The sequence below is a fragment of the Macaca nemestrina genome, chromosome 14 (genome assembly GCF_043159975.1).
Source record: "Macaca nemestrina isolate mMacNem1 chromosome 14, mMacNem.hap1, whole genome shotgun sequence".
Lineage (NCBI taxonomy): Eukaryota > Metazoa > Chordata > Mammalia > Primates > Cercopithecidae > Macaca > Macaca nemestrina.
This window is the reverse complement of record NC_092138.1, coordinates 40,994,987-41,022,222: the sequence shown is the minus strand read 5'-3', so window position 1 is coordinate 41,022,222 and position 27,236 is coordinate 40,994,987. Positions and strand designations below refer to the sequence as shown.

General features: G+C 33.9%; 2 long non-coding RNA genes across 4 annotated transcripts in view; one reads left to right on the top strand and one right to left on the bottom strand.

The window, feature by feature from the left end:
* Positions 1–26,693, bottom strand: LOC105489112 (uncharacterized). The gene is made up of 4 exons (XR_011612558.1): positions 26,600–26,693; positions 20,141–20,257; positions 13,575–13,720; positions 1–2,254 (listed from the first exon to the last, which is right to left on the bottom strand). It is a non-coding gene; the product is annotated as an uncharacterized lncRNA (long non-coding RNA).
* Positions 14,856–27,236, top strand: part of LOC105489114 (uncharacterized) — a 193,240-nt gene continuing 180,859 nt past the window's right edge. For all 3 annotated transcript variants that reach the window (XR_011612561.1, XR_011612562.1, XR_011612559.1), the window contains exon 1: positions 14,856–14,993. This is a non-coding gene — a long non-coding RNA (uncharacterized lncRNA). The remainder of the gene's footprint in view (positions 14,994–27,236) is intronic.

The window sequence follows — 27,236 nt, the reverse complement described above, 5'->3', positions numbered from 1 at the left end:
GGCGTGGTGGCTCACGCCTGTAATCTCAGCACTTTGGGAGGCCGAGGCTGGCGAATCATGAGGTCAGGAGATCGAGACCATCCTGGCTAACACGGTGAAACCCCGTCTCTACTAAAAATACAAAAAATTAGCCGGGCATAGTGGCGGGCGCCTGTAGTCCCAGATACTTGGGAGGCTGAAGCAGGAGAATGGCTTGAACCCGGGAGGCGGAGCTTGCAGTGAGCCGAGATCACGCCACTGCACTTCAGCCTTGGCGACAGAGCGAGACTCCGTCTCAAAAACAAAAAACAAACAAACAAAAAACAAAGAAAAGAACAAACGTATTAATTTTAAAATAAATTTCTATCTTTTTTCCAAAAGGATAGTTTTATTAATGGCTTAATATATGTAAAGTGCTTTCCATACAAAAGGCAGTAAGTTTCAAAATGTCATTGTTGAGAAAGAAGAGAATTGCTAAGTTTCTAAAGATATATTAATGATGGCAGACCATCAGGGTCTCATTTACTTTGCTGAGAAAAGGTTAATTGGAGAAAGATACTCTACTGATCAAAACCAATAATGAATTTAACAATATGTACACTGATATTCTTCTCAGCCATTGGAACACTCATTATATGGAACCCCAGTAGATTCTCCAGTTACTTTACCTGACTGGATCTGGATTTCCAAGGCTTTCAGTCTGTTGAACTCACAACTTTATTGAACTTGTATTGCAGTCTTTAAAATTCTGTTAACAGTTTGCCATTTATTTTATCCAAATCAAGAATAGGACACGACTCATCCATCGTCAACTTTTATTTGAAACTCTCTTTTTTAAAAAATAAGACTTCGAATCTCATGCTGTGTTTTACTGCTATAAGTGTAATGCTTGTAGAAAAAAGCTTCCTGTTTTAATGGCATGTTTGTTTAATTTTCCTTTCAGGAATTTATCTCAACAAGCACTTCGCTCAGGAATTTCTAAATTCCCTCCATTTGGCAGCACTTTTATTTTTCCTGAAGCAATGATGAATTATTGGTATTATCGATTGTAGTTTTAATATACATTTCTCTATCTTTAAGATCTCTCTTCTAAAATATCCAAGGCTTTTAAAAGTTCAATCACATTATTTTTCACCTCTGACTGCCGAGTTCATTTTTTTATTTAAGCATAAAATGTTTCATGTTCATTTTCTTATTTAAATCTATTTGCGTGTGTGTATATATTTGTATGTATACACATACAGACACACATATACATTATATACATAGACACACTAATGAAGAAATTATTTATATAGCTATAGAAGATCATAAGATTACTCTTTTTTTGAGAATAAGACTCAAAAAGATACTTTCTTGTTCATTTGTCTTAAATACATTCTAGTATCCTGGTTGGAACACATTGACTAAGTATTATGTATTTATTTGCTTTAGTAGAAGTTGTTTGTTTAAAAATAACCTGGATACCACTTTGATTCTCATTTTAATTGTATTGTTCTTCAAATCTCATCCAAATTCTGGATTAGGACAAACTATAATAATCTAAAATTAAGAGAGTACTTGGTAAGCAAAGTAAATAGGCCTGCAATCGCCTCATTTGGAGGAAAAAACTGTTTGTTGTTTTATTTTTGTTAATAAATGATCAAAAGAGTACTTTCTGAAACTAATGTTGTGTATTTTATTCCCTTCATAATGGACTATGTGATTTAGTTGACATACAAAAAGTTAAACATACAATTTAGATTTTCTTACACCACAGTAAAAATCAGTCCTGCTTCTCTCTTATCCCTGCAGAGGCTACTATTCAATATAAATTTAACATGTTTTAAATTTCAATTTGAGTAGGATGTCAAGTTAATTGCTATCTTATATGCCATAAAATGCACATTTAATTTATGTGTAAACAAAGATGTTGATATTTCTGAAACATAGTAAATATATGATGTCTTCGTGTGGACTTAAAGTATGAGAGGTGTTCCATTTATATATGATTTTTAATATCATTCATTTTCTTTTGACTGTGTATGCAGTCATAATCAGCATTTAAATTACTGTCCTGGTGATAACATCATGCAAGTCTGTTCATTTTATCTTGTAAACTACAAGTACAACCAATTCTGACATTTGGGTGAGCTTCACTGATTTTCACTTTGATCTTCTGTTTTCAGACGATGTGAAATATTAAGGAAAAGCACCAAGCACAGCGCTAAAATAATTTTGCTTAAAGATTTTGCCTCAGTCCAGTCAGAGTTCTAGAACAGTTCCACACAACCCTCTGTTTGAGGAAGAAAGAAGGAGAGAAAGAATATATGTCATTAGTTATTTGAAAAACATTGTCTTAAATAAATGGAGTATCAAACACATATTTTAAAAGGCCAGGAATGTATCATAACTAATAAAAACTCCATTTTCTCCTTATTTTATGTGTAGTTTGCATTCAAGTATCAATGAAGCGTTCCTGAAAAATGTACTAGGCAATAACTTTTAGGCAATCATATCAGTGTGGCTTTTATAATGATGAGGAAATCAGAGTAGTTCAATCAAAGCATCTTGTTATTTTTTCATGGCAATTAGAGATACATCATATAGTTTGAATTTCTCTGCCTAGCACAATATCTGGGAAATGGATGCATTCTACAAACGTTAGTTTCAATGAGTCAATAAATTCTCTGCCATGGAAGAAGATATTAAAAGCAGATTTCTTTTAAATGCACTCTCATTGTGGAAGCGTTGGAGGCCTCTGAGCAAAAATCTCCTCTTTAGAATACACACTGCTCCTTTACTATAAGTGGCTCTGCATTAATGACACACTTATTTTTCTTTTGGTTAGGATACATAACCACGATTACTAATAAATCTTTCATTAGTTTACCCGCATTCCAGTTTTGGCATGTTTGCTGTTGCAGATCCCTGTAGTGACAGTAATAACTCTAATGGTAGTGAACAGTTCTGATATTTGTTTGTCAGTTGTTTTGTCATTTGTTTTTCATATGTTTTGTTCACTTTTTACAAAGCACATTCATGTATAATTTTGAAAATCATTTTTAGGTATGCACAGCAAATGTTAACATTCACATTGTAAAGTAATTCAAACGACATTACAATTCCACTTGACTGCTTCAACAATTCAAGGTACTTCTAAAAGGATAATCCTTTTATCAATTTTTGAGTGAATATTTGTATGCATTTACATACATAATGAATATCTATAAAGATAGTTTTCATTATATATTGCTTATTTTTTTAAAGTCCTCTTATTGATTATCTAAGCAGTGTTAGCTTGTAGCTGTTTTTTGGATTGTTGGGTTCATGAATGCTCATATATATGTATGCATATATATGTGTATTTACTTATATATTTATAACAATTATTCTGCCTTGGTGATACTGAATTCATATTCTCTTAAACGGATGTATAATACTCTTTAGTACACAGTAACAGTTGTCCTTTTCAACCTCTCAATTGGATAATCTTACCCTTCTTTGGTAGCCATAGGAAGCAAGAGAGTGTCTTGGAGACAAGAAGATTCTGCCATGATCAACCACAACCATGCTAGGCTAATTTGAAAGCTGTGCTAGGTAGTGAATTTCCTGGTCTCCTAGACTAAATAAAATTCCTCACATCAGGAAATAGAATTGGTGAAAAAAAAAAACAATTCTGCTGATACTTTCTTTCTTCTGATTGGCAAATAAATCAGTGGGAGAAACGACAGGACTCCCATGTTTTAATTTTTTGAAATATAGCCTTGGAATTATTTGTTTAAAAGAAACTTCAAATCCTTTATACTTAGTTCCCTCCTTTTAACCTAAGATTTCAGTCAGAAAATACCTTGCAATGATTTGAAAAACCTTCAGTGTGACCTTAGAGTGTTACCTGATTCAAGCACCAATTAGTTTTATAAATTTGTTATTTTGTATTACATAATATGGAAAGCAGTTGTTTCCTGAGCTATGTGTTTGATAGCTGCATACCCTGTCATTGGTGATAAAAATACTACTAATTATTTGCCTTCCATGGGTATGAAAACAATATTCTTCTTCTATCCAAATTACATATAGAGCTGCGTGTTTACATACAAATATATCAGTTGGTAATAAACTGACCCATTTTTTCATTTCTCTTAGATTTTCTGCCACAGTTTTGTTGAGGCATACCTGACATACAATAAACCGTACATATGTAAAGAGTTATAATTTGGTAAGTTTTGATGAAAGAATATACCTGTGAAAACCTTGCCACAATCAAGATAGTGAACATATGAAAAGGGAGCACAAATTCCCGGGGCAAGATATACAATTTGCAGTAACCAGTGCATAGCAAAATGTGGGATCCCTGTGGGGTGCAGGGAAGTCAATCTCCTCTTCCTACGAGTTCATAGTCCCGTAATCCCATCTTGGTGGTCCGGACACCTCCAAGGAATGCGACGTCTATCCTGCAACATGCTCTATTCCTGGATCTAGATAGCTAAGAGATTCCATATGGTTCGCCTTTCAAATGTGCTGAGGTGCTGCCAACCAAAAGAGGGTGGTCTTCTCTTTACCCTTCCCTAAGACGCCTCTTGGCCACACCGGCCCTCCCTCTCCCCTCTCTGCCCATGCACGCAGGCTCCCACAGGAGCAGAGGGATGCAGCTGCACTGCATACAGCCTCCCTGCCCAAGCAACCTGGTCTCCACTCCTGACTAAAGGTGGCAGTGGTCCTGCGTAGGGTCCCAAGGTGCCAGAGTTCTGTGAGGGGGCAGCCAAGAACCAGTCCTGGTCGCAGTAGACAGTGGTATCAGGGGCTCCCTGTGAGCCAAGGCTCCAAACTCCTACCACATGTTCCGTTGTCACACATGTTCCGTTTTATGATTCCATTTATAAAACAAAAACTCAGAGATAAAATAAGAATTTCAAGAGGGTTACAGCATCACATTAAACTCCAATCACAGGGCAGATCTGAACATGGGCTCTGTGCATCCATAATGGTTGTAGTTCCATGAAGCCACCTCTGCATTTCCCTTTGGAATCCCTTCTTGTAGCTTGTTGGCCTTTTGGCTAAGATGAAGTGTAATCCCTTCTTTCCCCCTCTTCCCAGCAATTGTCTGTTTCTCTATTGACAGTGAATTGCATTTTCTAGAATTTCATAGGCATTGATTTTATAGGACATATTCTTTTAGGTTTGATTTCTTCCACACAGCATAATTATTTTGAGTTTCATCCATGATGTTGTACTTATCAATAGTTTATTCTTTATTACTGCTGAGCAATGTTCTATTGGATTTATATACCTGACCTGTTGATGAGCATTCATTGTTTGTTTTCCAAGTTATTAGCTATTACTAGAAAAGCTGCAATGACTATGGGTATACAAGTCTTTTTACCAACAGATATATATATATATATATATATATATTTTTTGAGGATACCTAGAAGAATGATTGGATCATATGTGATAAATTTGCCAAAATTTTTTAAAAATTACCAAACTGATTTTCAATGTGATTGTATCATTTTATATTCCTACCAGGAGTGTATAAGAATTCCAGTTCCTACATTTCCTTCATGGTGATTTAATATGGCCAAACTTTTAAATCTTAGCCATTATAATAAATGGGTTAGCATATATTATCTTATAAATTTGCATTTCCCTAAACACTAATGATGTTCAGCTTATTTACAAATCTGTGCTCTATTTTTGATATATTCATCTTGTGTCTGTTTTATTTTCTCATCCTCATATTTATTAGATAGCTTGTTTAATTATTGCATTTTAAGAATTCATTATGTATTATGGATATAATTCCATTTTCTCCACTCTGTGGTTTGTGTTTTCCTTCTTTGAAGAGTGTATTATGGAGAGCAGACATTTTAAATTTTGCTGAAATTTAATCTTTTTTTCTTCTTTTATGAATTGTGTTTTTGATGTTCAAACTAAGCTACTTTTTTTAACCAATAGCTGTAAATATTTTCTTTTAGCATTTTTACAGGTTTAGGCTTTACATTTAAGTAAATAACTGATTCAGTTTTAGTTAATTATTATATAATATTTGAGATAGGAATCAAAAGTACATTGTTTATACATATCTCCAACTTTCCTGGTACCATTTATTAAAAATATCTTTTCTCCTCTGAATTCTCCTTGCATTTTGATGTAAAATCAGTTTACATATACATGATTTGGTCTATTTCTGGCCTATTAGGTTCTATTGATTTACTAGTGCATATTTATGACACTACCACACTATCTTGATTGTTGTAGTCTTGTATCACACAGTGTTACTCTTCCAATGTTGTTCTTCTTTTTCAATGTTTTAACCATTGTATGTCTTGCATTTCCAAATGAATTTTAGAATCAGCTAGCTAATTATATTAGAAAAGCCTGGTAAAAATTATATTAGATTTTGTTGAAGCTATATATCAATTTGAGATATATATCAGTATATCAATGTATCAATTCTACATCTTAACAATATGAAGACTTTAAACACATGAACAAGGTATACATATTTTTTAAATGTTTCATTTCTCTCAGCGCTCTTCCTGGTTTTCAGTGTGTATCTTTGGTTGTATTGGATTCATGGATCTTTTGTTGGACCGATCCCTTTGAAGGTGTGTTTTATACTATTTTAAATTGGTTAGGTGTTTTTGTTTGGATTTCTGATTGTTTGTTAGTATACAGAATTTCAATAGATTGTACTGTATTTATTTTAGAACCTGCAATATCTAAACTTATTGATTTTAGAATCTGCTTTTGTTTATTTGCTTTCATTTGTTTTTTGTAAACTCCATAGAATGTTTTTGAAAAAAGAATAAATTCATATGAGAATTAAATTCTAATTTTTCCTCTCTAACCTGGATGCCTCTTATATTATTATTGACTAATTGCATGACTAGAACTTCCAGTTCAATACTGACTAGAAGTGGTGAGACCTCACATCTCCACTGTTGTCCTGATATGTGGAAGAAAGTATTCAGTGTTTCACTATTAAATATAATGTTTTTTGTCAGGGTTTCATAGATGCCCTTGATCAGTTTGAGATATTTTCTATTTCTACTTTGCTTAAAGTTTCTATCAGAAATGAAATTTGTATTTTTCCAAATGCTTTCTATGTGTCTGTAAGAAATGATCAGTTGTTGTTTCTTCCTTAATCTGTTAATGGAGTGAATTACATTGATTGATGCTTATATATTAAAACAGTCTTAAATTGCTGACTTAACTGTTCGTGGTCATTCTTCATTATCCTTTTAACATATTATTGGATATGATTTGCTAATATTTTGTTAGAATTCTTATATCTGTACTCACAAAGAACATGTATCTGTACTTTTCTTTTTATGATTTTGCTTTATTTTGCTATCTATTTTCCAGCCTCAAAGAATAAGCTGAAAATTAATTCCTCCTCTTCATTTTTGGGAAAAGTTAATGAATAATTAATGTTTTTAACATATTATAAAATTCCCTGTGACTGTATCTAAGTTTAGAGGTTATTTTGTTCAAAAATTTTATATCATCAATTCAGTGTTTTTAATTGTAAGTAGCTATTTAGGTTATCTACTTCTTCTTGAATGAGCTTTGGTAGTATGTGTCTTTCAGGATATTTATCCACTTCTCATAAGTTGCTGAGATTATTGACATGGAGTTGTTCATAATGTTACCTTGTCTGTCTTTAAATATACATACAGAATCTGTGGTGATGTCACCTCTCTTGTTCCTGCTGTTAGTAAGGTGTGATTTTCTATCTTTTTTTCTTAATCTGTTAGATTAGAAATGTGTCATTTTTATTGATCTTTTCAAAGGGATGCCTTTTGTTTCATTGATTTGCTCTACTGTGTTATGCATTCTAATCATTGATTTGTACCCACATTATTATTATTTATTTTATTTATTTTGAACTTTATTTTCTCTATTTTTCTAATTTTATTAGGGCATTTGCTGATGTTATTAAATTGAGATCTTTCCTTTTCTAATATAGGTGCTTCATACTTTACATTTCTGTCAATGTTCCTTTTTTAATTTTTGTACTTTTTGTAGAGACAGGATTTCACCATGTTGCCCAGGCTGGTCGCCCAGGCTGGTCTCCAATTCCCGGGCTCAAGTAATCTGCTTGCCTTGGCCTCCCAAAGGGCTGGGATGACAGGCGTGAGCCACCTCCCTGACCTCAATACTTCTTGAATGGCTTTATGCAAATTTTGAAATGATGTGTCGTTGTTTGCAATCAGGGTAAAATACTCTCCAATTTGATTTTTTTCCTCTATAGAATTTTTTAGAAGTATATTAGTTATGTTTCAAGCATTTGAACATTTTTTTTTCTGGTATTGATTACTACTTTAATTCCATACTGGTCTGAAAACATACTTTGTATGAGCTGAATTATTTTAAATGTATTTAGAGTTGTCTTGTGGTCCAGAGTAAGCAATCTTATTAAATATTTCATGTACACTTAAAAAGAATGTTTATTCTGCTGTTGTTGGATAGAGCATTCTGTAAATGTCATCTCTGATTATAACTCTGAAATTTCTATTTTTCCTAACTTCTGTAAGTATTTTTTAGGTACTTTTAAATTTTGTTATAAGATGTGTGAATGTTTATGATTGTTATGCTGTCTTGATAAGTAAACTCCTTATCATTATAAAATGCCTTTCCTTATTCCTGGTAATATGCTTTACTCAGAAAACTACCTTATCTGATAGTAATAGACACACTCCAAGTTACCTTTTTTTAGTGCTACTTGACATATCTTTCTGCATAATTTAATTTTAACATCTGTGAGTCTTTATGTTTGAAACATATTTAAGTAGCAGGTAGCTGGTTATTGTTTGTTATTTAATTGACAATCTCTGCTTTTTAATTGTATTATTTGTACCAGTTATATTTACTATGATTATCGATATGCTTAGAATTAATCTATAATCATGATATTTGTTTTCTGTTTTTCTTTACTTATTTCTCCTTTACCTTCTAATTTTGCATTCCTTTAGATTAATTGAGTAGTTATGATAGAACTTTATCTTCTTTATTGGCATATTAGTGATAACTATTTTTTGTTACAGTAGTGACTAGTCTAAAATTTATAACATTTACTTTGAAATTTTCCTAGTCCCCTCTTAGAAGTGATACCACTTCGTATATAGCACAATAACCATACAAGTATATACTTCCTTTTTCCCCTTTTGCCCTTTATATATAATTGGCATACATTTTATTTTTCACCTGTTATTTCATACGTCACATTACATTTTTATCATTTTTGTTTACACAATTATCTTACAGAGAAAAACACTTTCCTGTATTTTGCCTTATAGACACTAATTTCAGCATTTTTTCGTTCCTTCATATTGATTCATATTTCTCTCTGCTATCATTTGCCTTTATGAAGGACTTCCTTAAACATTTCTTGGGTCTTCTGAAGATAAATTACTTTGAGTTTCTGAAACAGTTTAGTTTGTCTCCAATTTGGAAAGATATTTGCTTTGGGCATAAAATTTTGGGTTGATATTTATCTATTTATTTTAAATTTAGGGTATATGTGCAGTTTTGCTATTTAAGTAAATTGTGTGTCATACGGGTTTTGTGTACAGATTATTTTGTCATGCAGGTAATAAGCATAGTACCTGATAGGTAGTTTTTCGATCTTCACTCTCCACTTTCGATCTTCACTCTTCACTTTCAAGGAGGCTCTGGTGTCTGTTGTTCCTTTCTTTGTGTTCATATGTACTCAGTGTTCAGTTCCCACTTACAAGTGAGAACATGCGGCATTTGGTTTGCTTTTCTTGTGTTTGTTTGCTTAGGATAATGGCCTCCAGCTCCAACCATGTTGCAGCAAAGGAGATAATATTTAGTTTTTAAAGATATTTTAGAAATCTTATTCCATTATCTTTTTGCTTGCATTCGTGCTTATAAGAGCAAGCAAACCAGTCCAAGTCCTAAAACTTCAAAAGTAAGGAAGCCAACAGTGTAGCCTTCAGTCTGCACTGGTGTAATTGCAAGACCACTGGTGTAAGACCAAGAGTCAAAAAGCTGAAGAACTTGGAATCTGATATTTGAGGGCGGGAATTCCAGCACAAGAGAAAAATGAAGGCCAGAAGACTCAGCAAGTCTACTCTTTCCACCCTCTTCTGTCTTCTTTATTCTAGCCATGCTGGCAACTGATTAGATGGTGCCCACCCAGATTGAGGGTGGGTCTGCCTCTCCCAGTCCACTGACTCAGATGTTAATCTCCTTCTGCAACACCCTCACAGACACACTCAGGGACAATAGTTTGCATCCTTCAATCCAATAAAATTGACAGTCAATATTAACAATCACAGCATAGTTGTAAAAATTTTTAACAAGATGCTAGCAAACCAAATTCAGCAGTGCATTAAGAGTCATTTACATGATTAAATGGGATTTATCACAGGAATGTAAGGATGCTTACACATACACATGCCGGTAAACATGATGCACCCCATTTACAGAATGGAGGAAAAAAAATCATGATCATCTCAATAAATACACACATGCACAAAGAATTTGATAAAATTCAACATTCTTTCATCATGAAAACTCTCAGCAAATTACTTATAGAATAAACCTACCTCAACATAATAAAGGCCATATAGTACAAGCCTACAAGTAACATCATACTCAATGGTGAAAAAAGTTAAAAGCTTTTCCTCTAAGATCAGGAACAACACAAGGATTCCCACTTCTATTCAACATGGTAATAGAAGTACTTGTCAGAGCGATCAGGTTAAAAAAGAAAGAAAGGCATTCAGGCCAGGCATGGTGGCTCACACCTGTAATCCCAGCACTTTGGGAGGCCAAGTCGGTGTATCACCTGAGGTCACGAGTTGGAGACTAGCCTAGCCAATATAGTGAAACCCTGTCTCTACTAAAAATACAGAAAATTAGCCATGTGTGGTGATGTGCAATCCCATCTATGCGGGAGGGTGAGGCAGGAGAATCACTTCAACCCAGGAGGTGGAGGTTGCAGTGAACTGAGATCACGCCTCTGCACTCCAACCTGGGTGACAGAGTGAGACTCCGTCTCAAAAACAAAAAAACAAAACAAAGCAAAAAACAAAACAAAACAAAAAGAGGGATTAAGGCATTCAAATCAGAAAGGAAGTAAAATGTGTGTGGGTGGGGGCAGGGATAGTGGTATATTTCTAACATTAAAAAAGAAGGAAGTCCATTTGCAACAACATGGATGAAACGGAGGACCTTTTACTAAGTGAAATAAGTCAGACAAAGAAAGAGAAATACTGTATGATCTCACTTATGTTGTATGTGAACTCTAAAAAGAAATTAAACTCATAGATACAGAAAGCAGAATGGTAGTTGCCAACAAATGTCTTTTCTCCATATATGTGTTAAACTCCAGCTTAACTTCAGGCTTGAGAGTCAACCATATTCTATGTGATGTGATTGCAAATAAGAAAATACACTGAATTGTTAAAATGAACCTTCCCCAAATCCACTATTATAGAGTTATTTCAATTTTGTGCCTAACCTAAATGGGTTATTAAACAAATATTCATAAGTCAAAATGGGTGAATATTATCATTAGGAAAGATTCTGGCACCATAACATGTTCAGTATAAATAAGTGCAATGTTGAATCCACATATAACATAAGTGAGATCGTACAGCATTTCTTTTTCTTTGTCTGACTTATTTTACTTAGTAAAATGTCCTCAGTTTCATCCATGTTGTTGCAAATGGACTTCCTTCTTTTTTAATGGCAGAAATATACCACCATCCCTACCCCCACCCACACTCATTTTACTTCTTCCTTTCTGATTTGAATGCCTTTATTGCCTCTTTTTTGTTGTTGTTTCTTTTGTTTTGTTTTGTGTTTGAGATGGAGTTTTAATTAAATGTTTTAATTATGATTAAAGAATATCTATAAATTTGAAATCAGAAATTGTCATGTACACAAAAGGATTTAAACATCATAAACATATTGTATCCAGAAATAATAAACATTTGAAAGATATACTGCACAGCATCCTGACTTGTTAAATTATGATCCCACAGAACAGAACATGATGACCTCCACAGGACAACTGATGCAGTGATGTCTACTTAACATAAATATATTTATAAAGAGTAAATAATGTGATAACCAATAATACCATTTTATTAATTTGTTATTATATGGAGTAGAAATATTATACTGCTTTTTCTCAATTTTTTATCTACCTGTTAACATCTCTGAAAATCAGATATGTCTGAAAATCAATGGCAGGTCATGAATTAATTGGTAGTATTTTCCTTAAAAATATAAAGAATAGAAGCATATCTTAAAATCATGAATTCTGTTACTTTAAAAAATATTTATTTGCAAAATTTATTGAGTTTCCAAAGAATTGTAAAATACACACACAAATTTTCAGAAAATGAAGTTTGTGAAATAGCCACATAGTGATTTGCATCCACTGTTGGAATACATGCTCAGACTCTGGTCTAATCCACCTAAATTTTTATTTGGAAACACACACATTTTATTCAGTAAAGAGTAATTACTTTATGGCAGGCACTCTCTAGTATGTCTGCTGCAGAATATGTATTTTATATTACATTTATGCTCATGTAAATACAGTCTGCCATAGATGATAAGATAAGCATATAATTCATTTTCTATATCAGGACTTTAAGAATAAAAATGTCTTTATAAACATTAAGGTGGCTTAATACATGTGATATGAACAAGCTATATCACAGGCAAACTAAGATGTATGGTCATCCTCTAGGGTTTTAATTTAGAAATAGAAAATTATTTATCCAGAGACATAGCATACATCCCCCAAATTAGGCAATTTCATCACTGTGTGAATATTATAGAGTGCTTAAACAAAGCCAGATAGAAAAGCCTACTATGCACCTAGGCTATATGGTATAACCTATTGCTCCTAAGCTGCAAACTTGTTTAGCATGTTACTAAACTGAATATTGTAGGCAATCGTAACACTATGGTAAATGCTTGTACATCTAAACAAGTCTAAACATAAAAAGGTACACTAAAAATACGATGTACAAGATTAAAAATGCTACACTTCTGTAGAGTGCTTAGCATGAATGAAGCTTATGGGACTAAAATTTGCTCTGAGTGAGTGGCGAGTGAATGTGAGGACCTAGGATATCACTGTACATTACTGTAGGCTTTACAAACACTGTAAGCTTAGACTTCACTAAAGTTATTTCATAATTTTCTTTAATAATAAATTAACCTTAGCTTACTGTAACTTTTTTAGTTTATAAATTTTAAAGTTGTAAAACTTTTGACTCTTTTACAATAACACCTTAAAAAGCAGACAATTCTATGGCTATAGAAAAATATTTTCTTTTTTGTATTCTTTTTCTATATACTTTTCATCAAGTCGTCATTAGGCAACAGATATTTTTCAGCTCCATTGTAATTTTATGGAACCACCGTAGTATATGTGGTCCATCCTTGACCAAATTATGGTTGTATGTTACATGATTGTATCTGAAAAAGCAACAGACAAGTTATACAGACGTGGTATTTGTTAGATATTTTTCTTGCAAAAGAACAAAATTAGCCTACCACTTCAGTAAATCAACTTGTAGCACTTATTTCTAAAGATTTCTAAATTTTTATATACTTACGCTTTGTCATTCTCAGACCAAGTACATGTTTTCACACAGCCATCTTTCTTTTCCTGGAATCTTTCAGAATTACAGTTATGATGTCATTTTATATTCCCCAAGCTGATTTAATGTTGTGAAATATTGTCAGAGATAAATTATGCATGCTGGGAGGGAAAAGATTAACATAAAATGTGGCAAATATAGAAAATATAAACTAATATAAACACATATATTCATAACAGTATCAAATGAATCTTCATAATTAAGAAAAGTATAGACAGGTACAAAACATATGACTTGTTTCTCTACCAAGTACAATCTATATTTTTTTTCTATGACCCAAGATACCAAATTTTTCATTTAAATTTCACATTTTAATTTACAAATTTTATTCTGGTTATCACAATGGAATACTGTTATTGTTGACATGAATGTTCTTTACAGTAAACTGTGAGCTTCTGTAGAGGAGCTATGTCTTATTCATGCCTAGCCAAGCAGAATGATAGACATTTTAGCCAAAAGAAGTCAATCAGATAAGTTCAGTGATTCAAACTTATATTGCAGGCACAGACAGAAGTGTCTATATTAATAGTAAATGAAGAAAAAAATATTTTAAATGTTATCTTTAAAAATGTAAACATTTATGAAAATTATTTTTGTGTGTTGAGAAAAATTCTGATTCAAAATTACATATATGATCTAAAATTTAGGACAAATTAAAGGTTAATAAATGATTATTAATCAAATTTTGTTTCTAAAAGTATTATGTGGTGGTGTGATATAGTATCTCTTGCTTCATCTTTGGCTTCCATAATGTGTTCTCAAAATTGGCATTTAGGAAAAATATTCAGGAGTGTTACCATTCTTCAATGATCCTAGGTCTTTTGATCTTCAAGACATCCTCTTTTGAAGTATTAAACATTGTTTGAAAACGAACTTGACTGTTATCCATTTTAATTATCAAAAAGTCTCCTTTGTCAAGTTATTGTAGATTATTTGAGCAGTTCTCCAACAATTTCATCAACTTCATAAAATCTTGCATCTTTTCAAGATCTGTAATTTTCATTGGCTCTTATTTTCTGTTATATTTGCACTATAATGTTAGATATTCTATATACCTGAGATTCGGTATAAGACTGACTTATTCATGTGCAATAAATTCTTTGTCTTTCTTTTTTGGGGACAGGGGAGTAGCTAGGTCTATAGCCTGAACTAGGGATGTGTATCACCAACCCTGGACAATTTTTTTTTTTATTTTGTTTTGTTTTTGTTTTTGTTTTTTCAGCTTTTGTAGAGACTGGATCTTGCTGTGTTTCCCAAACTGTTCTTGATCTCCTGGCTTCAAGTGACCCTTCCGCCTCGCCCTCCCAAAGTGCTGGGATGATAGACATGAGTCACTGTGCCTGACCCAAGTGGAATAAACTCTAACATTAAGTGGTGAGTATTTAGTTGGTGGCTGATCTTAAGCAGTTAATTTACTAGTAAATATTTACCTAATAAAATAATTTTTCTTCTTAAAATACCTTGCAGTTCTAGAAACTTGGTTAATGCATGGTTAGATAATGGGAATGACTGTATTTGGAAGTTCTTGCTTTTATTTAATAGCAGCAAAATTGATGTATTTTTGTGTATGGCTCAGAATATTTTCCTAAGCAATGTAGGACACTTTGGTGTTGTGTGTTTATGGATGCATATATATTTAGTAATATCATGTGTATATACTTAGGTCCTGTCCAATTGCCAAAATCTGTTAAATAGCTAACCAGACTCTTAAATGTCACCTTTATAAAATGGTAATGTATATATCCTGTGAAATATGATCCTTAGGTAGAATTCTAGCTTTAACGAATTCCAACATCAATCCCATATGACTCATCTGTCAGGAAGTGCAAAAATCAAAACTGCTCCTTTTGTTGCCTTTCACTCACTGTGAAAACAGAGCAAAGAACAGTCCCTTTGGCACATTCATCAAAACTGTGATCAGGCTGATTAAAATGCAGATATACTGGAGCTTGTCTTTTATCTGTAGTCCAACAGTGATATCTGATTTATTTGAATCTCATTAACACTCTGTTTCCATGCCTTCTTTACTATTGTTTGCTGCTGTTACCAGCATCTAATTAAACAAGCACAACTGGGAATTTTGCACGCACATTTACTCTATATGTTTCTCTGATATTATCTGAAACCTGTCTTCCTACCAGTAATGTACTCCTCAGGCGTGGGATGAGGGCAGAATGGTAATTTGGTGTTGTTCTGCACCATATTACATTTGTGTGAGGAATCATAGGATCTTATAAATTTTTAAATTGAAAAATACCCTCTATCTGGAATTTGCTTTCATTTCGTATAAAGAACTTGCCACTTGGTTTAAAGGCTTTTGATATCTTAATGGCAAAGCCTGCGTTTCACAGAATATTTATTTATTATTGGTCTGATTTCTATGGTGATAAAATGGTGTGTTTCATTTTTATTGCACACATTTTCACTATTCTGTTTTCTGTATAGTTTTTCCTATTCTAGTAGTTCAGACTCTGGGAAAATCCGGTTTTCTAGGTGTCATCTTTTAAAGCCCCATTCGCTTTACATCGCTTGAGGCTTCTCAATTACTCTACTACATCATGTTTTACAGACATTTCTCTTTTACTTTTTCTGAAAATAATCAATTAGTCCCTCACACTTGCATACAAAAAGATGAAAAGTAGCAAAGAAAAATAGAAGTAAATCAAAGAATATGAGATTATTTTAAATCACAATCAACTTCATTCCATGTTAATTTTTATCCTAAAGAATTTCAAATGCAAATCTTTGAGAATTCACGTAATGTCCTCTGTATTAGCTTCATGCTGCATAGTAGTTGACACAGTGCCATGAACAGCAAGAAATATATTGTTTATTTTTGTGATTGTATCCCACTACCCACCTTATTAAAAATAATTAAATTCAAGCCTCATAATTGTGAAAGCAATTCGAATATATTCATATTTCAATTACTGTGATGGTGTAAATCCAAATTACACCATCTGATGCCTCTAGAGGGAACAATATGAACAAAAAGAGAACATTTACATTACATATATTTTGAAAGGTTAAAAAGGGGCAATGTAATTACCGTGCTTCCTAACTGAAAGTTAACTATATATAACACACACCAAGTGTTAGTAACCATTACCCTACTTTATGTTATCTGAGTGAACTTGCATATTTAAATAATTCTCCTCACACTTTTTACTTAGAGATGTCATGTGTATCTGTATCTGATATTGGCCCCTTGCAAGAACTTTAATCATATTCTGAAGATGAAAACCTAGCATCTAGTGGTGAGAGTGTAGAGAATGGACATTCTAATATATTATTTGTGGGGCCAACATTTCGGGGGGAAAGATTTTAGTATGAATTGTGCTTGCCGTATTCAGAATAACAATACTATGAATCTAGCTACAGAAATAGTAGCTTGAGTACATAAATACGTATTAATCTATATACACACCTGTGTACAACTTATTGAAACATATATTGTAACAGAAAAATACCAATAACAATCTAAATAACCATGATAAATGGCTATTCTACTATTTGTAGAGGAATAGAATAAAATACTAAGCAACATTTCCACAAAAAATAGAGGTAGAACTATATGTACTGAACATGGAATCTGTCCATAATATTTTTGTGAATAAAAAAAAGTTATTTAAATATTATGACTTACATGATTTTATTATGGAAAATTGCATGTGCAAGTATGTATATTTATAAAATAAAATGTACTTCTGTGAGCCGGGCAAGGCTACCTGTGGGATGAGTGTATAATGAGAATCTTGAGCAACAAGGATAGGAATTTTCTTTTCCAAATTTGTGTAAATTAGGAAAAATTGTATAATTAAGAAGAAAAATGGAAGATTTTAGATTATTTGCAGCCCTTTCCAAAAAGATTATTTTGTTCTAAATTACAATTAATAATACTTTCCAATCAGGCTTTCTTGGGGACAGTTAATGGTGCAAAACTTTCAGCCTTGCATGTGAATGTCATTGTTATTGGTGATCATCGACAAGGCAAACACATCTCAGTCTCTTTCCTTGGAATTCTGATTCAACTAAGAATAAAGCTTGTTTCAATACAATATATTATTATTATTATTTCTTTAATACAATATATTATTATTATTTCTTTCCTTTCTATAACAGTTAGTAAAGTCTAGGCTACAAAGAAAACATTTTTTCCTGAGGACATTCAAGGATTTTTTTTTCCATACTGTTGGGTTGCTCTTTCCAAGGTAATTGTGTCTTCTATATAGTCAGAACTGGGTGACTGCATATCCACATGAAGGAGAGAAAGCCCAAAGAGACATTTCCTATAGATAGAAGAGGCCCTTTAGTGAGTGCGTATTTTATTTCTACTCTCATTTACTGAGTGATAACTAGGTCACATGGCCACACCGAGACAAAAGAAGTGTGTATGTGTGTGTGTGTCTGTATGTGTCTGTGTGTGTGTGTTTGTATCCTGGCCCATACACTGCCTATAGACAATCATTTAATGTGTTTTGTGTGTATGCTTATATTTGAAGGTGTTAAAAAATGTGCATTATTTGTGTCAAAATGTCTATCAATGTGTTAGAGTGAAGGACAGTGTGTTTGAATTAAGTGCCAGCTGCCCCAGCATGAAAAAGTACGTGTCTTCTGTCCCTTAGAAAAATAATATTATAAATATTAATAAATAATGAATTTTCTTCCACCTTTGTGGGCCATATCAATTGAAATTTTGCAAAATACACCAATGTTCTATCTCATACTCTAATATGTTTAGTTTCTTCAAAGTTGGGATAATGTTGTCAAATTAATTGGAACCTTCAACCAAAATATCAGTTTTACAAATCTACTCACAAGTGCCCTAATAGTGGCTCTCAGCCAGACACGCTTTGAATGATGTTAGTATGATATATCACACTATTATAAAATTACTCATATATTGGAAGAAGAAAAATAAAATTAAGGCTCTGGTCATTTTCTTTTAATTTTGAAAGGCACCATCCCAGGCTTCTTTATATGAATATGTATATATTTTCAGATTTTTATAACTTATATATCTGTGCCAGGAAGTGATAGAGTCTAAAGTTTATGGATACTAATATTTCTTAAACACAACAAGCAGTATTTTCTCCAAGATTAATGTAATTCATTTTTATTTCTGCCTAGTATTTTAGCATTTCACTTTCTTTAATGTCATGTATGTAATTACTTTTAACAAGGGCTATCTAATTTAGGTCATTTCCCAGTGATGCATCAGTGAGCATAAATTGCTATTCAATTGTGTCAGCTTTCATCTCTGAGTCGATGACCCACAGAACTACCATATTACAAATGTAAAATGATTCTGTTAACACACAGTGATTTTCTAGTTTCCTTAATCATTAAAAAGAGAGAGAAAGAGCATTTAATATATTTCCTTCGTTCTACTCGGCTAACCCATCAAACTGTCTATTTCAGGGCCAAATTTCTTGTCACTCTCTACAATGTCTACTGTGCATTCACATCTCAATTATTTGTCACTAAGCTTCTATCCTGATAGATATCCCCAAACTACTCTTTCAAAGATCACTGTTTAGTTAACAAACACTTTGACCCTTTTTCATTCTCAATCTTAGCATAAAGTCAATTTTTGAGATAATGTAGGTAAGTGGTTACATCGCATTCATACAGCCTAAGATTCAAACTCCAACTTTGTTAATTTCTGAATAGTTGCCCTTAGGAAACTCTGAGACTTACTACTTTGTGCAACTAATGCTTCTATTTTAAAGAGATGTTCTGAACTTTAAATGAGATAAGGTACTTACTTAGTAAAGGGTCTAGTGCATATTAATGACAGCTGTTAATACTAGACATGACATCTCTTTTTAATATTTCTGAACTCTCATTTTCTGTGAAATATGTGACACTAGTTCTCACTCCACCTCCCAGATTACTCCTTTTTAATCTCTTTGGTCATCATTCCTTTCTCCCATTTCTTATGTTTGCATATTTCTCAATTTTTTTTTTTTTTTTTTTTGTTCACTGGCACTCCTGGTTCATCTTATCCTCTTTTTGGGAACAAAAACTTACTTCTCAATTCTACTAATTTAAATCCTTAAATATAATTCTCTAGACATATGTATTCTCTTAATGTCACCTCTAAAATGTCACATTATCTTCAAGATATTTCTAAATATATTTCTGATAACTCAACCTCAGTATATTCCATTTGAATTCATTCTGTTTTCTAAACCTCTTCTAACTATCCTTAGATTTCAGTGTTTCTTTTATACTCACAGTCATTCAAACTTTTGGATCTGTTACACAGTTCTTCCACAGGTAATCATATGCCTAACGGCATGAATATCGCATTTAGTCCAACCCCATGTATATCCTTCTGTTTCCACTCTGCCTTGCTAACACTGAGGCCCTTAATAACTTTCAGCCTCTTATACATCTTTTTGCATCGATGCCAGATGAAACCTCTCAACTCGAAGCACAAAGATTCAGGGGTTTCCCACTCATTAATTTTCCCACTCATTAATTAATGTATAAGTTCAGCCATAGTTCAGTCTTACCTATGTTATCATCAGTAACTGGCTTTCAATATTGATAATTCTGGGAGGCTGAGGCAGGAGGATTGTTTGAGCCCAGAAGTTCAAAGCCAGCTGGGGCACCATGGCAAGACTCCATTCCTACAAAAGACATAAATAAATAAACAAATAAAATTAGCTGGGCCTCGTGAAATGCACCCATAGTGCCAGCTACTCAGGAGGCTGAGGTGGGAGGATTGCTTGAGCCCAGGAGTTTGAAACTGCAGTAAGCTATGGTTGTGCCACTGCACTCTAGCTTATGCAATAAAGCTAAACCTCATCTCAAAAAATGTGTGTATTGATAACTGGAAATAGGTTAAATGAAAAAACACAAAATCATTTCAGATGAAAAGGAGAAGGATGACTTGATTCGAAATTATCTTATATGAAGATCTTGGCAATGCTTTACCTAGATAGGAAAGGTCATAAGTGGTATACCAACAACTGTATAAAATACAGAATATAAGAAAGCATACAGTTAGTGAAAGTGTACTATCCAGATGTAACACTGAGAAAACCATAAAAATTACAGAAGAATAGTTTGTGAAATGAAGTAAAACTTTTAAAATGATCAAAGATATTGTCACCCTCCAAAGTTATGATATTTTCTTCCCTGAAAGTAATCAATTAGAATAAATATGAACAAGGTCAGTAAAATACTTGTCTGGCAGGTTTGTGCCATTTTTCTTTGGTTAAGAAATCACACCAATTTTATTCATATTAGTAGGAGCTAAGAATCCTATGCTGGCCATGCTTCAATTTTAAATATCAATTAAGGTTACTGATAGTCATTTTGACTTTTGAAAGAATTGACTGAAGGAAATAAAGGCAATTATAAGTAGCTCTGCATGATGTGGTCCATATATCTATTTTTTGGCCACTGTTTTGTTTTGAATGTTGTTCATAAATAGTGCAGGTGGAAAGAGGATCCGATTATGGGAACTGATAGATCTAGTTATAAATATGTTTATTTCACCCTAATTACATGAGTTGAATATTCTTCATGAATATTCATAATAAATAATATTAAAGATGGAGCATTGAAAATGGAAAGAACAAAATTAGTATTTCACCTTTCAAAGTCCCTGATTAAAGTGTAAATTCACCAGGAGGCTTATATCTTAAACTGTGTCAGCTAACACCTTAGGCTTCAGCTATCATCTTAATTATCAGCTAACACTTTCACAGGGACTGGTAGACATGTGCAGCCTGCCCTTGGGAGCCCAGGAAAGAAAAGGTGAGATGTTAGGAGAGACAAACAAGGCTGAGTCTGGAGACATGCCAAAGACTGAGAAACCTACTGCACCATTTTCTTGGAGCCAGCTTGAGATCTGTAATACATTGCTCTCTTAAGAATTATTCCTCAGATATCAGAAGTAAGTACAGCAGGAAAGCATTTTGTTTTGTTACCCCAACCTACTTTTGTCACTTTCTTTACTTCTGTTCACCTGTAGAGGGAAGTGGTCTTTGGTAAGACAGTGACAGATAATTATTCATAGTTTGCTGTGAGGGAAGGGCCCTATTAGGAGAAAAGCCTGGTTGATGCTCCATTGTAAAGAATTTTAAATACTTTGCAATGGTGTTTATGATAGTGGCAGGACATAGACAAATCCTAGGCAGACAGGGGTGAGTGACCATTGAAACAACACTTTCAAGCCAAAGAGAGTTTAAAGCCTAGCTGCAAGTCCCAGGTAAATCCAAGGACTGGATTGAGAACCTCTCTTCCCATTTGGTGCACTTTCCTCTGATTGATTCCCACCCTTCACCTATTTTATATATACCTACCCTTCTCTAATTGATTTTTTACAATGTTGTGCCCACTTTTGAGTGGTGCCTTTGTTTTAACTATTTTTTGCATAGTCCCAAGCCAATCATCATGCACTCCCCTATTCTGAGCCCATAAAAGCCCCAGACCCAGCCACACTGGAAGAGAAACCACCTGACTTTGGATCCCTTCTCCACGAAGAGCTGTTCCATTACTCAGTAAAATTCTTCTCCACCTCCCTCACTCTTTGGTTGTCAGCATATCCTCATTCTTCTTGGATGGGGGACAAGAATTCAGGACCCAACAAATGTGGGTACTCAGACAGCTATAACATTGTGGTCATCTGTTCTCCTCCAGAGGAGGGCAGCCACTCTACACCATGGGAAGCAATGGCAGGGCTGAGCCAGCCTTGGAGCTGTGGGCCAGAGCAGGGCAAGAGGCTGACTGTGCTAACATGCCACTGTCTATCAGGCTGTGGATGGTAAAACTAAAATAGTTAATTAGCATGTTGTAACACCCCTCCAGTCTCTTTGGGGTCATGTGCACCCCTGCCTGGGTGCCATCACATTCCTTTTGGGGAAACATGCCTGGTCCAGCAGCAAGTCCTGCATGGAGTTCATCACTGTGCTGGCATTTCGAACAGCTGACTGGACCCTGCACTTGCTCTTTCACACACCACCACCTGCCAGGGGCTGAGCACACAGTTGCAGTAGCTGTAAGAGCCATGGGCTGGAGCACAAGCTGGACGCGGCCCGGTGGGTGGGGTAGACAGGGCACCTCCTGCTGCGAGCTTGGCAAAGGGGCTGGGAAAAATCCTGCATCATTTGTTTTACCATAAAGAAATCTCTGAATACTCTTCAGGCTCAAAAAACACCACCACGAATGTAAAAACATTATCGCCAACTACCAGAATACAGTAGGAACTGGTAGGAGAGGAAGTCAGAACACAGGACAAAAGAGATTTCTATTTAAATGACAATAGAACCAAAAGGAGCAAGATGAGGAAGAAGAGACTGTCTGATATTCATCCCAATGGAGCTACACGTGGATTTAATGTGGGGAAATTTTTCAAATATACCTACTTCTGTCTTCCCAAAACTGCCTTTGTACCTGTCTAAAAGTAAAGTAACTATTTTTGGTAAAAAAATATGTGACCTGTCAACCTGAAGGAAGAAAGCATGGCAACACTGTTATAGAGCATTTATTTGGTCCAAGGTTGGCAGCTGCAGCCTGTGAAATGTTTCCATGTTGCCTTGGGAGTGCTCCATCAGGCCTTCCTTACAAGCATGTTTTTAAAGGAAAAAAGGGGACAATGAGTGGGCTGATGCAAAGTTGTTTGACAGGAATTCTAACTGGGCACAGAAATAACAATGGTGTGATTAGATACACATTGTTGAACCATGGAGTACAAGCTTATGGTGTCCAGTATATGGCATTTTATGGCTACTTAGTGTCAGTCTAGAACCCAAGAAGCAAGTGGCTTCAAGAGGTAACTATTTAGCTCAAGAGGGAAGTGTGATGTGGACTGCTTCTGCATTTCAATGTCTCTCTGAGCCTGACAACTAAAGGGTGCTGACTTTCCTCACATAAAAGTTTTTTCTCTCAATCCCATTATGCAGATGCTGTGGCTGTGGGGTATAACTGTAGTGTCGTATATACAAGCTTTCATCTGACTTATTTTAGTTTGTCATATTTATTTTTGGCATCATCTTTATATTAAGGTATAATTTAGTTAAAGTTAAATATGTAGATCTGGGTTTTGAGAAATATATGCATTCATGAAACTCACCTCCAGAACATTCTGTAATCATTCTTCTCATTTAATCCCAAGAAGCAATCACTGTGTCAGAGGTGTTTGAACCAGAGTGACTCCATCTTGATTAAGAGCTGGGTAAAATAAGGCTGAGACCTGCTAGGCTGCATTCCCAGGAGGTTAAGGCATCCTGAGTCACAGGATGATATAGGGGGTAAGCACAAGATTCAGGTCACAAAGACCTTGCTAATAAAACAGCATGTGGTAAAGAAGCTGGCCAGATCCCACCCAAGCCAAGATGGTGATGAAAGTGACCTCTGGTCACCCTCACTGCTCATTTTACACTAATGCATTAGCATGCTAAGAGACACTCCCACCAGCACCATGACAGCTTACAAATGCCATGGCAATGTCAGGAAGTTACCATATATGGTCTAAAAAGGGGAGCAACCCTCAGTTCCAGGAATTGCCCACCCCTTTCCCAGAAAACTCATGAATAATTCATACATTGTTTCCCATATAATCAACAAGTAATAAATTTAAGCAACTGAGCAGTCCATGCTGCTGCTCTGTCTAAGGAGTAGCCATATTTTTTTGTTTTAAATTCTGGAATAAACTTGCTTTCACTTTACACTGTGGATCCACCTCAAATTCTTTCTTGCATCAGATCTGAGAGCTCTGTCATGGCGTCTGGATCAGGACTCCTTTCCAGTAACAACTGTTCTCATTTTCTTCAACATCTGTTAGTTTTGCTGGTTTCACAAATTTATATAAATAGAATTATACTGTATATATACATTTGTGCCTGACTTCTTTCTCTCAGGAGAGTTAAAAAATCGTTAGAATTTCATAGCTTTGTTCTATCAGCAATGGTTTTTTTGTTTGTTTCGTTGGTTGATTGGTTGGTTGTTTTTGTTTTCAGCTGCCGAGCAGTATTCTATTCTATGGATAAACCACAATTTGTTTATCTGTTATCTTTTTCACGGGCATTTGGGTTATTTTCAGTTTTATTCTATTATCAATAAAACTTTTGAGAACATTTACATGCAAGTTGTTTTCTCGGACATTTTTTGTCATTTCTTTTGGCTATAAATACAAAAAGTGTAGAATTTCTGAGTCACAGTGGAAGAATTTATTTGATTTTATGAAAACAAAATGTGTACTGGTTTCCAAAGTGTTTATGTTATTTTACACATTCACTAGCAAAGTATGAGAGTTTCAGTTGTCCCAGATTCTCACTGACAATTGACATTATCAGTCTTCTTAAATTTAGCACTCCATTGGGTACGATTGCCTCCCACTGGAACTATATTTGTTTGAAATAATTACTTTTTTTCAATGTGTAGCATAAGTCTTGGTTTGTACTCTTATGAACACTTAGTGTTCATGCAATGTCATAAGTGATTCAGTTTTGAATTATTAATGATTTTAGAAGTTACAAACATATTAGGCACATTCTTGTTACTGGTACATAGAAGCTAAACATTTAAAAATTTTTAAAAATTGATGAGGGGTGATTAGAATGGAAGGTGATAGGCAAAAAAAAAACAAAAAAACAAAAAAACACTGCAAGGTAAGATCTGGAAAGGTAAAGATCACAAATCCAATTTGTAACATGATTGTTTTTAAGAACATTTGGGAAAACTTAGGAATATATAAAGTAGAAAATTGCCAATATGAGTGTGGCGATTATATAAATAAGTTTGTAATTCCCCTTGTTTATGTTCTTAAGTAGTTGGCATCAATTATATAAAATGATATTTCATACTATATATTATAGAATTAGGTTGAGAATATTTATCTATTACTTTGAAAATATATACTTTTGTAAGAAAATAATATGTTAATGATGTTGAAGTTAGAAATTTTCACAACAATATTTGGGATTTTTCCCTTCATACTTGCTATTTATTGAAAATACCATATTATTTGAAATAGCAAATGCCTAAGTTAATGCAGAATTTCTGAACTCCACCTATGACTTCTAATTATTAAGGTACACCTAATGCCTTTAGGATTTCGATCATTTTATAATACTCAAAATTAAGAAGTAGATAGCTTTTAATTCAGAATTTTGGATTCCTGAGAGAGAAAGCCTGGAATTAAATCTTGTTTTTTTCGCTAGGAATGTAAACATAGATAATATTATTATATAATGTTTCTCTATTTCCCTGCTTCAAAGAATTGCTATGACAACTAAATGAGTTAATAATTTTAACGTGCGGCCAGGCGCCATTGCTAACACCTGTAATTCCAGCACTTTGGGAGGCCAAGGCAGGTGGATCAGCTGAGGTCAGGAGTTCGAGACCTCAGGAGGTCAGGAGTTTGAGCCTGGCCAACATGGTGAAACCCCGTCTCTACTAAAAATACAAAAATTAGCAGGGTATTGTGGTGCATGCCTGTAATCCCAGTTACTCTGGAGGCTGAGGCAGGAGAATCGCTTGTACCTGGGAGGCAGGAGGTTGCAGTGAGACAAGATTGTGCCATTGCACTCCAGCCTGGATGACACAGCGAGACTCCATCTCAAAAATAAATAAATAAATAAATAAAAATTTAAAGTGCTTAAAACAGTGTTTCACAGAAGCCAATAAATGTGTCTAGTAAATGTGATAACAATAATTTTGAACTCCACCATTTACTGTACTTTTGGTAAAAAGCAAGAGTTGTTCAAAGATATTGCAGTCATTTTTATGATTTCCAAAAAATATTATTATCATGTCAGAAACTACTATAATTTACAATATTCTTTTTGATTCTCACCCCTTATTAGACTAAAAAAAAGTACATAAAATAATAATAAAGCTAGCATTTAGTGACCACTTTCTGTGTGCTTAGGACATTTTAAATCTCTTAACTATCCTATGAGATGACATCCATTAGCCCCATTTTAGATGTGAAGAAGCTGAAACATAGAAAGACAAATTACCTTGCCAAAGTCATATAGTGATAATGTCAAAAGCAAATCTAAGTTGTATGACTCTGAATCTTAAACCATGTACACTGACCCTCCAACTGCCATTTTCAAACAACTGATATTCAAATTCTAACAGTGACTGGTAAATAATATTGGTAAAGTAAGAAAAAAAAAAGTAGAGCTTAGAAGTTTTCTTTTACTTACAAGTCTTTATGTACTCCTAAGTTCAAAGAAGCAGTACTTTACAGACAAAAATCCCAAATAAAAGACAGGGAGAGTTGGAAATGATTCTCCCAATTATTTGACCCATTTTATTAACATAAATCATGGTAGGTAGTAGATGTTCAATAAATTATTAAATGTATGAGTAAATAAAAAGTAAAACCCTCAAGGAACTTTTCCCCAGACTTTTATAGAACCTGGTCTCAATTAAGACATACTACAAATGTATAACAAATGTTGTTGAGTCAAAAAATTTTTACCACTATGTATAGATTCAACAATAAAATAAAGTTGAGATTATTAGGAAATTGTTCATCCAGTCTGGGTTTGATTTCCATCTTTACAGTAATAACTCTAGTGAAAATTTACATTTCACTTTTTCTACTTTACCTTTTGTAAAATAGGATTATTATCCTGTGTGAACTCC